Source organism: Pipistrellus kuhlii, unplaced genomic scaffold, assembly GCF_014108245.1.
Source record: "Pipistrellus kuhlii isolate mPipKuh1 unplaced genomic scaffold, mPipKuh1.p scaffold_m20_p_3, whole genome shotgun sequence".
Classification (NCBI taxonomy): Eukaryota; Metazoa; Chordata; class Mammalia; order Chiroptera; family Vespertilionidae; genus Pipistrellus; species Pipistrellus kuhlii.
In genome coordinates, this window is record NW_023425529.1 from 182,316,228 (window position 1) to 182,331,923 (window position 15,696).

Sequence of the window (15,696 nt, forward strand, 5' to 3'; positions counted from 1 at the left end):
TGTACACTTTCAGCTAATCCCTCCCCAGCCCACCCCTCGAGAACAGTCTTTTTGCCCGTGTGCCCTGGTTGGCATTCAAATACAAATTCTGAGATGAGTATTTTGGGGGGTTTTCAAGGATTAGTTTCTCAGCCACTCTGGTACTTTTTTTTTTTTTTTTTTTTTAACTAAAGAAAAAAAAAGAATTAGATTCTGTCACCTTACCTCTTCCTCATGGACTTGGGTTTGATGTTCAAGGGTGAGGAAAGGAAAAGATACACGATACAAGATACACGGGAGAAGACAATTGCTATGATGTCCTCCTTACAGTGATTATCAAGACAGATACGAACATAATTGAATAAACGTTTGGCAGTCTTCCCCCGAGGCCTGTGGGAGGGGCATTCATACATGAACCATCACCCGTCTCAGGAGGACTCCGCCGCCCGAACGTCCTCATCGGTTCCTCTGCTTCCTCACGTACCCCGCTGCTCAAGGACCGTTTCTGAGCTCTCTCCTGTGCCTCAGCCCTCTGATCTGGTCACCTTCTGCGGTGGGTGCTTCTCCTTTTCCCGAGTCCCGCACAGAAAGGGAGAAGGCTTTTCCAGTTTGACCTCCGGAAGCTCGCTTTTGAGTCACTCTGGAACCCTGGGTTCACCTTTACAGACCCCGTGGGCCACTTCCGTCTTCTCAGCGCCCTCCTGTGTGTGGTGCCATCGGAAGGCTCTGAAGATTGCATCACTGGAGCGCCCGGTCCGAATGCTGCATGGTGGTATCCTGGTACATCAATCTCTTCTTGTCTCTAACGTCCTGGTGCGTCAATCTCTCCTTGTCTCTAACATGTCCTGGTGTGTCAATCTCTCCTTGTCTCTTACATGTCCTGGTGTGTCAATCTCTCCTTGTCTCTTACATGTCCTGGTGTGTCAATCTCTCCTTGTCTCTTACATGTCCTGGTACGTCAATCTCTCCTTGTCTCTAACATGTCCTGGTGCGTCAATCTCTCCTTGTCTCTAACATGTCCTGGTATGTCAATCTCTCCTTGTCTCTTACATGTCCTGGTGTGTCAATCTCTCCTTGTCTCTTACATGTCCTGGTGTGTCAATCTCTCCTTGTCTCTAACATGCCCTGGTATGTCAATCTCTCCTTGTCTCTAACATGTCCTGGTGCGTCAATCTCTCCTTGTCTCTTACATGTCCTGGTGTGTCAATCTCTCCTTGTCTCTTACATGTCCTGGTGTGTCAATCTCTCCTTGTCTCTAACATGCCCTGGTATGTCAATCTCTCCTTGTCTCTAACATGTCCTGGTGCGACAACCTCTTCTTGTCTCTAACATGTCCTGGTACGTCAATCTCTCCTTGTCTCTTACATGTCCTGGTACATCAATCTCTCCTTGTCTCTTACATGTCCTGGTGTGTCAATCTCTCCTTGTCTCTTACATGTCCTGGTGTGTCAATCTCTCCTTGTCTCTAACATGTCCTGGTGCGTCAATCTCTTCTTGTCTCTAACATGTCCTGGTGCGTCAATCTCTCCTTGTCTCTAACATGTCCTGGTGCGTCAATCTCTCCTTGTCTCTAACATGTCCTGGTGCGTCAATCTCTCCTTGTCTCTTACATGTCCTGGTATGTCAATCTCTCCTTGTCTCTTACATGTCCTGGTGTGTCAATCTCTCCTTGTCTCCTGACCAGAAAGGCCAGGAGTCTGGCATTTCCACGGAAGTCCCTGCCATCGCTGTGCAGGCCCGGGACCAGCTTCCCTCGGTTGAGACTAGAAAGCTCTGGCGACATTTTAAATGTCAACGAACAAAAGGCACACACATCACCAGCTGTCCTTGGCTGCCAAGAAGCTCGGAGCTAAATGTTAGGCTCGATGGAAACCACCCTTGGCTTAGCCCCTGGCCCAGGAAAGCCGGGATTGGAAGCGTCCGGACCGTGGGCCTGAGCATCCGGAACTTCCGAGCTGTAATCACAGATGGGCGCAGAGTGCTTTTCTCCCGCCACTCGGCCCACGGTGAGCTCCAGGGGGAACGCAGTCCACACCGGTTTCCTTTTCCTCCGTCTCGCATGGAAGTTCACTAATTACTGTCCCACCCCCAGGAAGACGTGCTGCGGGACGCTGTGCTTTGTAGCTGCATTTTAAAGATAAACTATACAATTTATTTAACTTAAACGTATGCATGGCCGTGGCCGGTTTGGCATCAGCCTGCAAACTGGTTCGATTCCGGTCAAGGGCATGTACCTTGGTTGCAGGCACATCCCCAGTAGGGGGTGTGCAGGAGGCGACTGATCCGATGTTTCTCTCTCATCAATGTTTAAAACTCTCTATCCCTCTCTCTTTCTCTCTGTAAAAAATCAATAAAATATATTTAAAAAACAACAGCAACAACAAACGTATGCATGCTTTTTACACAATGGTAGTGGTTACTGACAAGCATCTTGGTTGGATGGCATTCTCTTACCTCGTGTAAGTGCGTTTCCATGCACACAATCCCGTTAGGTTCCAGCAGACAAGAAAGTCTCATTCCAGGAAAGTCACCCTTCGCCAATCCGGAAACTAAGCTGTACAATTATCTCCCTCTGTCACCACATGGCTCTTATGAAACTGTCCGCGTTTTAATCATTCTTTGTGTAGCTTTGATTGCAAATTCTTGGAATCTTCTTGAGTGGTCTGGCTTAACAGCCGCATGAATGGAAAACAAAATTAACCTTGCATATAGCACATGCCAATTAAGCCAGCGTTTCCTCACAGACAAGCTGCCATCTTTGAGTGGTGAAGCTTTTGTGGTGGACGGGTCTGTGGCTTACTAGTCATTTCAACAGCGATTTATCTCTACTTCTCAACGACCCTCGTGTTTCCTGTAGGTCTGACGAGGCTCAGAGGTGGAGAGCAACATTAAAATAATAGAATTTTCTTTTCCTTGATTCCGGTCAAGGGCATGTACCTGTTTTCCACCGTTGCAGATACAGACTCAGAATGGCTAGGAGACACGCATACTCCCTCTAAACCCGTCTGAAGGGCAGAGCCTGGGTTTGGAACCAGGTCCGCTGGCTCTGAAACCCACGCCTTTCCCATCCTGTCTCTGATTTAGGAACCAGATCGCCAGGAGCGAGAAGAGCAAAGGCACAACTGGAAACGGGCTGATGGGACAGGACGTGTCCGTGAAGGGGCACACAGGGGACCGGGTCCGAGGCAGCACCGGGCGTGGACTAGGCCCATGAAGCAGGAAGATGGAGGCTCTGATGGGCACATCCAGACCAGTGGCTTTAAAAAAAAAACAACACGTGGTGCTCCCTCTCTACTCAGTGAGTGTGGCAGCAGAATGACACGGGGAGCCATAGTGACCCGGTCTGCAGGGACACCGACCTGCTGGCCTGCTCCGAGAGCACAAGCCCCCCGCCATGGCATGGAGGGAGAAATGGAAAGAAACCACCCAAACCCAGGTTTCTGGAGTCCCTTCTACAGCGAATGTGGTTTCCAGGGACTGGGAGAACTGGAACTTCATTTATCCATTCGTGTTTACACTTACTTTAGGAGAGGAATCGGAGAACAGCTGGTGGGGGGAGCTATTCATCTAGGGGCCCAAGGCCTCACTGCCCCCAAGGGGGGTCTCCATGTGAAGGGCAGGGAGAAAGCACCAGCCATCGCTGGAGTGCATGTTTCATACAAATACACACTGAGTGGCCAGATTATTGTGATCTCTGAATGCATCATAATCTGGCCACTCAGTGTGTATCCTATATAATAAAAGGCTAATATGCAAATTATCCCCTCGACCAGGAGTTCAACCAGCAGGCAGGCTGGTCAACCGTCCATGTCCCCTCCCCCTGGCCAGGCTGACCAGACCCCCAACCATACACGAATTCATGCACCGGGCCTCTAAAAAATATATATTTTATACACACACACACACACACACACACACACACACGGCCCCGTGCACAAAATTCATGCAGGGGGGCGATGTCCCTCAGCCCACACCCTTTCCATTCTGATCTCCCTTGCAGTCCTGGTCCCTCCCAACTGCCCTTCCCTGCTGGCCATCTTGTGTGCACATGGGGGCAGCCATCTTGTGCGTTGGAGTGATGGTCAATTTGCATGATACTCTTTTATTATATAGGCTATACACTGAGTGGCCAGATTATTGTGATCTCTGAATGCATCATAATCTGGCCACTCAGTGTGTATCCTATATAATAAAAGGCTAATATGCAAATTATCCCCTCGACCAGGAGTTCAACCAGCAGGCAGGCTGGTCAACCGTCCATGTCCCCTCCCCCTGGCCAGGCTGACCAGACCCCCAACCATACACGAATTCATGCACCGGGCCTCTAAAAATATATATATTTTATACACACACACACACACACACACACACACACACACGGCCCCGTGCACAAAATTCATGCAGGGGGGCGATGTCCCTCAGCCCAGCCTGCACCCTTTCCATTCTGATCTCCCTTGCAGTCCTGGTCCCTCCCAACTGCCCTTCCCTGCTGGCCATCTTGTGTCCACATGGGGGCAGCCATCTTGTGCGTTGGAGTGATGGTCAATTTGCATGATACTCTTTTATTATATAGGCTATACACTGAGTGGCCAGATTATTATGCGTTCAGAGATCATCATAATCTGGCCACTCAGTGTATTTTCCCTTTGAATAGGCTCCTCCCAGACTCCCTGTTCCCTCTGCCCCTGTCCCTCTGAGCCAGCAGGCCTGTCCTGTAGCTGTGACAGGAGCCAGCACAGCTCTGAGCCCCCCTCCGGGACCCCCCTCTAAGGGGCCGCAGGTTCTCCCCTGGGCCTGGGGCAGGCGGTGGACGGAGACCGAATGTGTTTCCTGGAGTTGTTTGCCTCCTGGAGATCCTCTCCAGGGCCACCCAGAGGTTCATGCTAGCAGCTCGCCTCCCTGGAGGAAGCCCTTCCCTTCTCACCACTCCTCCCGCCCCACAGGAGTCTCCAGCAGGACCAGCCCCCCCAGAGGGAGGACACAGGCCCGGTCCCCGGGAGAGGTCCCTGCTTCTGCCACACTCAGCGAGGAACGGACCCATGAGATGGGACTTCACGGGCATGAGATTCCACATGGAAATGCCTGTGGAGGCACGGAGAGGCCTCTGAGCGCACTCTCCCTCATGCCCATCCTGCACTCACGTCAGCAACTGCGCTGAGAACTTCCGGGAGCCCGCATCAGTCCCCGTGGAAACAGCACACGTCTGAGAGCCAGCAGGGCCGGCTCCAGATCGCAATCAGAGCCCTGAGGGGGAGCGAGGCCCCCAAGGCTGAGCCGCTGCAGAGACCACAGGGGGCACTGACCCCCCAGGACAGCCCCTTCCCTTTGTTTTCTTTACTTGTTTTCTTTACTTCTGATGGGCATTTGGAAACAATTTTATTTTTTTCTGGTAGAACAGTAACTAGAACCTTTTTTTTTTTTCAAAAAAGAAAGAAAAGATCTCCATTTGAAGGAAGTATTAACATTTCCTGGAGGTGTTGGCTCCTGAGGGTGGGATTAGCATTCAGATTCAGATTCGACCCTGGGGGTGGGCCAGGCAGGCCTGCAGGCCCCGCTGAGTCCTCCTGGTGACTGGGAGAGGGTGCTGAGTGAAGTCAGAGGAGCGGGAATGTACATCATGAGTTAGATCTCATTGTGCTGATACTGACCCAGATGCCACTGCAAGATTTGATACACAGGAGATACACGTGTATATACACATACACACGTATATACGCATACTTAAACCGTTCGTGAAGGTGGAGCAGTGGAGATGGGGAGACCTGGATGGATTAAGTGTGCGTCTTGGAAGCAAAAGAGACCGAATTTGCTGTTGGACTAAGCATAGATGGGGGTGAAGGAAAGAGAAATGAAAGGTCATTTCTACCTGTGAGTTCTTAGCGACCCCCCGCCCCCCTCCGCCAATCCACCAGCTTCCCGGTGTGAAGTGTGGGTGGGGACGGTGAGGGGAGCTCTGACATCAAGCCCTCAGCCTCTCTGAGATGGAATCTCAGCAATGCTGGTGGGAACATCTCTGAGAGGAAGGTCAGGAGATACTGGTTCACTCAAGATGAGTAGACACATTCCCGACTGTCCACGCTGACAGAGGTCACCCAGCTCTCCCACGTAGTCCCGCATTTGACGAGAGAGAGAGAGAGAGAGAGAGAGAGAGAGAGAGAGAGAGAGAGGAGCTCACCGTGGCACCCGCGCCCAGACAGCTCCAAGGGTTCCATCGCTGACCGTGGTCCTCAGGCTCCCAATTCTACGTCCAGGGTCATCCCACAATCTGCAAAATATGTGCCATTTCGGGAACAAATATTTAAAATTTATATACGAAATTATAGAGGGAAAAATGAGTAAGATTTCCTTTTCCTGGCCCTTTTAAGCTGTCATTTTACAAAAATTAGTTCTGCGTGAGTAGGTACCACATACCCACACTACAAGGCTCACAATGTAGGGACGGGCACACAGTAAAAACCCATCTTCCCCCACACCCGACCTCCAGGCCTTTGTCCCCTTCCCTCGTGGCAAGCAGCAACACTGTTTCTTGTGAACCCTTTCAGACAATGTGAATAGCAATCTTTTCTTTTTTAATCATTTTTTAAATTACAGTAGACATACAATAGAGAGTGAGGGCTAATTATGTTAGTTAGCCTCAGGTGTACCCTCCAGTGGTTAGACATTATATAACTTACCAAATGATCATCTGGATGATCTCGTACCCATCGGCACCAGACACAGCTGTTGGAATATCATTGGCTGTGTCCCCCATGCTATACTTCACATCCCTCGACTGTTCTGTGACTGCCAGTTCGTACTTCTTAGTCCCTTCACCTTTTTCACCCATCCCCCAATCTTTTGAAAGAATTTAAAATTCACTTTTGTCACTTTTTTCTTGTGATCAGACCTCCGCTATGGACACTCTGATCGAACAATACATAGAGTAGCTGTCCGGGTAATTTCTCAGGAAGGCTAAGCAGTGCCAACCCCGAGGATTTGAAAGTTGCTGTGTTCTTTCGATATTTTGCGCCTAATCAATCAGGCGTCCTCAAACTTTTTCAAGTGGGGGCCAGATCACGGTCCCTCAGAGAGCTGGAGGGCCGGACTATATGAACTACTAATTCCTACTGTAACACCTCGGCTGCGCTCACTGCCCAAAAAACCTGGCGGGCCGGATCAGACTCCTCTGCGGGCCGCATGTGGCCCGCGGGCCGTAGTTTGAAGACGCCTGCGTCTACACTTTTCTCCTCGGCTTTCCGTGTCCACACACAAATGCACACACAGGATGAAGCCTTCACAACGTGGCTGCTGAGAACGTGCAGCTTTCTACCACCAACCTTTAGCATGACCACCAGAAAGCCAGTGTTTTTATTTCTGAGAGACAAGCGTTCACAGCCTTGTCTCTTCAGAGAACTCTTCCTGGTCGGTGACCTACAATCAAGAGCCATAAAGAATTCAGTTAAAGGCAGGAATCAAGGACCAGCCCCGCTGCGGCTCTGTCTGAAACGTCGCAAATATTTGAGCACCTGTACAAACACTCCTTACCCCAAGCCCCAGCTGCTCCAGCTCACGCCCTTTTTCTTGGCTGGAACTATTAAAATAGATTCCCTTTGTTACCCCTGCATAATCCGGGCAGAATCCTTCTGGGCGATCAGGGGAGCGTTACTAAGTAAAGTCAGAGGCAGTAACAGGGACTACACATGAATTTTAAAAATATATATATATATATTATTGAGTTTTTACAGAGAGGAAGAGAGAGAGATAGAGAGCCAGAAACGTCGCTGAGAGAGAAACATCAATCAGCTGCCTCTTGCACACCCCCCACCGGGGATGTGCCCGCAACCAAGGTACATGCCCTTGACTGGAATCGAACCTGGGACCTTTCAGTCTGCAGACCGACGCTTTACCACTGAGCCAAACCAGTTTCGGCTGCACATGAATTTAGATTTTATTGTGCTGATACTGACACCAAGATACCATTGCAAGATTTGACCCAGAAGAGAGATATATAAATATATATATACATACGTATAACATATACGTACGTTATTCATGAAGGTGCCTATGATAGGAGTAGAGGAGATGGGGAGACCTGCATGGATTCAGTGGATGTCTTAGAAGCAAAAGAGACAGAATTTGCTGTTGGACTAAGCATGGATGGGGGTGAAGGAAAGAGAAATTAAAGACAATTTCCTAGATATTTGACCTCTGTTACTGGATCGATGCAGTTGTATCTTGAATTGGGGTGGGATATGGGAGGAAACAGAATTTGGGAAGGGTGGAAAGTTGTGCTGGAGCCATCGTAAACCTTGGACATACAGTGGTGCCTCACACAACGAACTTAATTCGTTCCAGGAGCAAGTTTGTTATGCGAAAAGTTCGTTATGTGAAACGTGTTTTCCCATAACAATACATGTTAAAAAAAAATAATTCGTTCTGTAGCATAAAATATGCTAAGATGACATAAAAAAAGATAAATTTTTTGTTATTATTTTTATTTAGATACATCTAAAAACATAATTTAAAAAAAAAACACACATTTTTTTAATTTTAAGACAGACTAAGTAGAGTCTACCGAATCTTGCACATCTTCATCCATTTTCTGCTTTTTGGCCAAACTCTTTGACGAGGTCACACTGTTTTACCCCACATTCACTCCTTCTAATTATTTCCTGTTTCATTTCCAATTTTAGTATATGTGCTGCCGAAGCGAGCACTATTTCCTGTTTCATTTCAACAGAAATCACCTTCCTGCTTTTTTTAGAAGCCATGATATAAAAAAAATATTGAGTTTAACTTAAAAGGATGACTGCCGTGATACGTACGTGATTTAATTCGTAATGAAGAACGATTGCCGCGATACGTGCTTAAGTTAAGCGCAGTGACTAACGACTGCCTGCAGTGCCTGCGCGGAAGGATGCAATACATCGGCAGCGATCGTGGAAGCTGGGGCGAAGCAGTCGTGGAAGCTCGGGTGACTTCGTTGTGTGAAACGAAGTTCGTTGTATGAATCATGAAATGAAGTTCGTTGTGTGCAGCGTTCGCTGTGCGAGGCGTTCTTTATGCGAGGCACCACTGTACTCACTTCCCTGCCACCTCACTGGCTCCTTCCCCCAGTCTTCTCTCTGGGTCCTCCTCGTCTCTCCCATCTCTTCCCACTGGAGGGCCCCAAGCTTCTTCCTTAGACCTGTTCTCTGTCCACACTCACTCCCTCATTGACTCCCTCCCGTCTCATTGCTTTAGAGGCTGATGTCTCCCACGTGCTAATCTCCAGGTAAAAACTCACCCCTCAAATGCAGGCCCATTGATCCAACTGCCTACTCAGCATCTCTAACAGACAACTCGAACTTCCCTCCAAAACTAGGGTCACCAGATAAAATAAAGGACACCCAGTTAAAGTAGAGTAATAGCAAATAACTTTTTAGTGTAAGTACAAATCATATTACATGGGCCATACTTTTTAAAAAATACATTTTTATTGTTTTCAGAGAGGGTTAGGATTAGGGAGAGAGAGAGAGAAACATCAATGATGAGAGAAAATCGTTGATCGGCTGACTCCTGCACACACCCCCAATGGGGACTGAGCCCACAGCCTGGGCATGTGCCCTGACTGGGACTCAAACCATGACCTCCTAGTTCAAAAGTCAACGCTCAACTACTGAGCCACACCAACTGGGCCACAGTTATTTTTAAGGATGTATGCTCTTAGACTGAGAGGAGTGGTACAGCAGAAATAAAGTGATGAGGCAGGGGATGAAGAAGGATGTTGGAAGAAATGTCATTAAGGAGACTCATTAACCCTAACAAGACAAGCGATGGGACATAGTGGAGGGGTTATAACCCTAACAAGACAAGCGATGGGACATAGTGGAGGGGTTGGGTTGAGATATGAGCAAACAGGAAGGAAGCAGGGAGTGTGGCTGGAGGCCCAGTACTTCGGTGGCTGTGATGATGGGAAGATGAGGGTGCACCTGATTGCTTCTCTGCAGATGTGTGCACGTGTGTGTAGCTCCCTCTCATGTTATAAGCTCTGAAAGAACATTTGCCCTGTAGCCCTCTCCCTGCCTCCCACCCCCTTAGTACTAACACGAAGCAGCACAAGAAGACAAGAGGGCTTCTGTAATTAAATCAATGTACGACTGAAGGGTGCAGTGCACCCCAAATATGCCACTTTGGCTAAGGATTATTTTGAGTTTAAGGCACTTAAATAAAGGGCAATTGGCAGAGGGCGCTGGGCCTTCCTTTCCCTCCCTGAAGCCGGGCGGTGCAGCGCCAGGTGGAAGATGTCCTCCCGCACCAGGCGGACGGGAACACCCCATCACCTGGAGGGGAGTCCAGGCGGTTAGTGGGACTATTTTGGAGGTCCTGGCTCAAGTCAGAGCACAGAGGGAGTGAGCCAGAACCACAGGTGGAGGTCAGAGGGCAGGATGCTGGAAATGGAAAATTCACTTTTGGGTGGGAGGTACAAGATTTTGCAGAGTCTAAGGTAACACCGTGGTGGTATAAACTATGTGAGGTGAGGTGATCAAGGCCAACATATTGAACAGATTATTTCTGTCAATGATTTCTACTGCTTTTGCTCTACTAACCTAAAAAAACAACCACCGTGTCTTTGCTCACACATATAATATAAGCTGACCTCTAAAATATTTCATCTTAAGCTTACATGACTGCAAAGAATATATATCCTGGCACCTTTTCTATACTGACATTTAAAAATAAAATTAGTATATCACTCAATTACATTTGAAGGAATAGAAATACCATACCATACATTTTAAATATACCAACAAATTAAAATTTAACATTATTTCCCCCCTGAAATTACATTTTTATTCCACTTCCCTGACAAAATAGTCCTAATGTGTGTTTTAAAAAATATATATTTTATTGATTTTTTTACAGAGAGGAAGAGAGAGGGTTAGAGAGTTGGAAACATTGATGAGAGAGAATCATCGATCAGCTGCCTCTTGCACACCCCCTACTGGGGATTGCCTGTAACCAAGGTACATGCCCTTGACTGGAATTGAACCCGGGACCTTTCAGTCCGCAGACTGACACTCTATCCACTGAGCCAAACCGGTTTCGGCAATAGTCCTAATGTTGTAGTTTTATCCTTAGGTGTCATTTGCTTACCCTATTATAATTCTTTGCCACAAAAATATGTATCTAAATAAAAACTTTTGCCCAAACTGAGTATTACAATGATTAGTTGCCAATTGATTAAAACGTTATAAAATTGGTCATTTATTAAAAATAAGTAAAAATGTATTAAACATGGTTAGTATTTGGGAGTGCACGTTATGCTGCTCCGAGAAGAGGAGGTTTCCCAAGATCAGTATTTCAACTGTTCCCTATGGCGCCCCGGAGCCTTCACATTCGAGGCACCAAAGTGGATTGTGGTCTAACCCAGCTCAGATTTCAAGAGGCTGAGGAGGAAGACCGGTTCTCCTTCACTGTTTTAGAGGCAGCGGTCACCGTAAGATGGTGGCAGGAGAGCTCTGCCCCTTTTTTTAGTGAACTGAGCATGACGGTGAAAAGGGACATTCCCCCTTGCCCATCATCCTCACTTGCCCTTGACACTTTTATGGTTACTCTTCAGAATAACCATCAAACTGTTCTCAAACTAGTTTTACCAAGCACGCCCACAGAGACTGACGGGGAGCCTGTGACTTCTCAGTAGAGAGACGCCATCAGCACATCCAACACCACCTTGCTGTCATTTTCTGGTTTCAAGAACAATTGGATTGCCTCATTCTACAGTTATTGATCATCCTGACCACCCCAACTAATTTCAGGATGAAACAAACTACGAGATTTCCCTCTTTCTCACTAATCTGCTGGGCCTGGGTTCTGCCAGCAACTGTCTGGGCTGGGCGTCTTGAGCAGCTGGCCACCCCTTTTCCCTAGAGGCCCACCTACCCCCACCCCACCCCCACCCTCACCCCCGCCCAATTCAGGTTTTGCTTCTCTCTACAGACAATTCTGCCTTTTCAGTAGATGCATGTTACAGAAACAAATTATACTATTATACTTTGAAATAACAATGAAAATCTCCAAGGAAAACAATGAGTTGATCTTTATAGGCTCTAGAGCCAAAGGAGTACCATGATATTAAATTCTGATAAATTTCAGAGCCCAGTGGGAGTACAAGATTATTATCCTGAGCTTGGTTCTCACGCCTACTTGACCCGTTTGCTAATAATAAGATGCGGCTTGCATTCGGATCCTCATTATTGCTTGCCCTTTGTGGTCCACGCTTTCTGAGAAACAGGTACAAGATTATGAACAATGGTCTCTTATAGAGTCTCTCTGATCAAATACAAAGGTCACAGGCCCCGTGTGCATAGGAAATCTAGGCCAATTCTAGTCAAGAAATAATTGAACAAATTAAAGTATTTCCAAGACTTAGCGGATAGGCTGTAGAACCGTTATATTTGACAGACAATTCCTATTTAAACAATATTGTTACTCGTTCCATCAGCTTCATTTCATCTGCTCTTAGAAAGATAAACCTAATTGATCTGAGATGTATTTGAAATCTGTGAAGACTTAAATAGAAAGAAAATAATAGAGAGCCTTCTTATTTCTCTTTTCTTTTCTTTTTTAAATATATATTTTATTGATTTTTTTTTTTTTTTTACAGAAAGGAAGGGAAAGGGTTAGAGAGTTAGAAACTCAATCAGCTGCCTCCTGCACACCCCACTGGGGATGTGCCCGCAACCACGGTACATGCCCTTGACCAGAATCGAACCTGGGACCTTTCAGCCCCCAGGCCTACGCTCTATCCACTGAGCCAAACCATTTAGGGCTATCTCCCTTTTCTTAACTAGCCATGGACGTTCCTTTATTTTTCACCATGCGGTTAGAAATGGTCTAGATTGCCAGCTTCTCTAAGTCAGACCTTAACATGAATTGGAATTATCCCAACATGACTTAAACAGGCCTGGAAAATACCCAGGGCGACACTCAGGCACCAGACACCCAAAGGCAAGGCCACTGCAAACGTTCTGAGCTCAAAAGGGAATGCCTTTCCGGTCACTATTTCGCTCCCGTCTGTGATCACTTTTCTTAAGCTGTGAGAGTTTACTTCTTTAAAAAGTTGATGAGAAATTAAAGCTTATAACCAAAAAGTAATAGCTACTCCATAGATCACAGAGGAAAACTGGCATTTGGGGGTGCTATCGGCCTCAGGAAGGCACAGAAGTGCAATGACAGTCCGCCGCGGAGCCTGGGGTTGCTGTTTGCTGCCAGTTCAGGTTCCAGAGAAGCTCAGCAGCCGGTCCTTCTCTGGGCACCGAGGCCACAGCCGCCCGCTGCAGGCATTGGCCCGGCCACCGCCTCACACCTGCAGGGAGAGCTGGCCAGCTGGCCTGCCACCGCGGTGTCCAGATGGGAAGTTAGTGAGCTGTATAAACACGGTCAGGGCTCTGGGCAAATAAAGGGATTGGAACTTGCTGTTCAAAGCGAGTCTACAGCAAAACAGTGCTATTTGGACACAGTCACGAGCAGGGAAGGAAAAGCCCACATATTACAAAACCCAAACCATACATTGACGCGCAAGCACTGGAATCTACTTATTGTGAAGCTGGACACACGTCTGACTAAATGCTTTTCCCACACACAGAGGGCCGAAAGCGGGAGACGGGCTCCTGGGCAGACATTTTAGCAGCCGGGAGAACGACACCAACTCAAAGCAGCCAGATTGTGTTAACCGCCAGCCTGGGCTAGAGGACAGGGTACCGCTGTACATTAACTCTCAGCGGAGTCCAAGGATGAAGACCCATGTGCCAAAAAGGATGGAAGGACATGAGTAAGACAGGACCATTTTTACTCAATATGACAAAACCTGAAAGCCTACATTAGTGCTTACACATGCACAGCTACCCTACATCCCAAAACACACTCTACACCACAAATCCCATCCCTGCAGTGCTTAGGACAGGCATGGGCGTGACACCACCCAACTCCTAAGGAAACTGGAATTTTTATTTTATTTTTTATTTATTTTTAAATATATTTTATTGATTTTGTACAGAGAGGAAGGGAGAGAGATAGAGAGCTAGAAACATCGATGAGAGAGAGTCATCGATCAGCTGCCTCTTGCACAGCCCCCATTGGGGATATGCCCGCAACCAAGGTACATGCCCTTGACCGGAATCGAACCCGGGTCCCTTCAGTCCCCAAGCCGACGCTCTATCCATTGAGCCAAAACGGTCTCGGCGAAACTGGGATTTTTAACGGAGACTGCTAAATCAATGACCTGCCAGCAAGCCGGTAGTGGCGGAAGTGGCCTGAAGGTCCGAAGGGGGTTTTCAGGGCGGGAAGGTAGGCCCGGAAGCAGCTGTGGACAGGTCTACCCGGAACTCTCGCTCAACCCCAAAGAATCACACTAGAAGGCCGAGGTGTCTGATCTGAGATGAGACTCCTGAGGAGTCGGGGTGTCAGTTCCTCTTATACTGACACAGACAATGCCTGTGATGCCTCAGGGGGTTGGCAGAAACCTTTACTAAGAGGCACGTAGCTAGGCAAATGCCTCTAAATGAAGACATGTTAATATTTCTGTTTGAGGCTAATAAGCAAAAAACTACATCGATTAGCCTTTTGGTGCTAAGAGTGCTTCCCGGACCAAGATGACAGTAGTGCTCAAAATCCTCTCCAATCCTTCTGATTACCTCATGCAGAAAGATTAGATTTGCTGTTCCTGCTTTTTACCCTCACCTGGTATTACTTACTAACCACAGCTTCTCATACAGGGAGAGCAGCCAGCTGGCGGGGTTCAGTGATTGAGCGTCTACCTATGAACCAGGAGGTTCCAGTTCCATATGGTAGGCGGGTGCAGGAGACAGCTGATGGGTGATTCTCAGCATCGATGTTGTGCTCTCTCTCTCTCTCTCTCCTCTCTCTCTCTCTCTCCCTCCCTTCCTCTCTCTGAAATCAATAAAAACATAACAAAATATTTTTTAAACATAAAGGGAGGGTAGAGTTGGGGCTGAGACTTCATAGGCATACTACATAGCTGGAATTTAATAACTGCTTTGGTATCATTATGTGTTTACGTAATCTCCTATTCGCAGAAAGGGATACCAATTTTCTATTTATCAATGCGATATGCTTCCTTTTCCAAATAAATTGACATCCGAGTGAGTTGTACTTAAGAAAATTATTATGCCTTAACTGTTTTTGGCTCAATGGATAGAGCGTTGGCCTGCAGACTGAAGGGTTTTAGGTTCGATTCTGGTCAAGGGCATGTACCTCGATTGCAGGCACATCCCCAGGAGTGGGTGTGCAGGAGGCAGCTGATCGATGCTTCTCTCTCATTGATGTTTCAAATTCACTATCCCTCTCCCTTCCTCTCTGTAAAAATAAATAAATAAATAAAAATCAATAAAATATATTTTTAAAAAAGAAAAGTACTCATTCAACAACTCTTTTAAATATAAAATTAGAATGGTATGTGGCAATGTCAGAATCCATCCAGATCGCTCTGTCCGAAGTTCAGAAAGCACTGCTTTGAAGTCATTACTCCCACGTGCATTAAACGCTGCTCCTCTACAAACCATCCCATTAGCTCTGTGACAAGAACCCCTTCCTCGGACGGATGTGAAGGAAGGAGAATAATAAGACTCAGGAGAACCGTCTATTAAACCATCAATTTCACAGCTGACCCAGCGGCAGGGCCAGGACCGGGACCCAGTGCGGCCCGAGAAGTCCAGAGCACAGCCCTCGGTGGGTGTG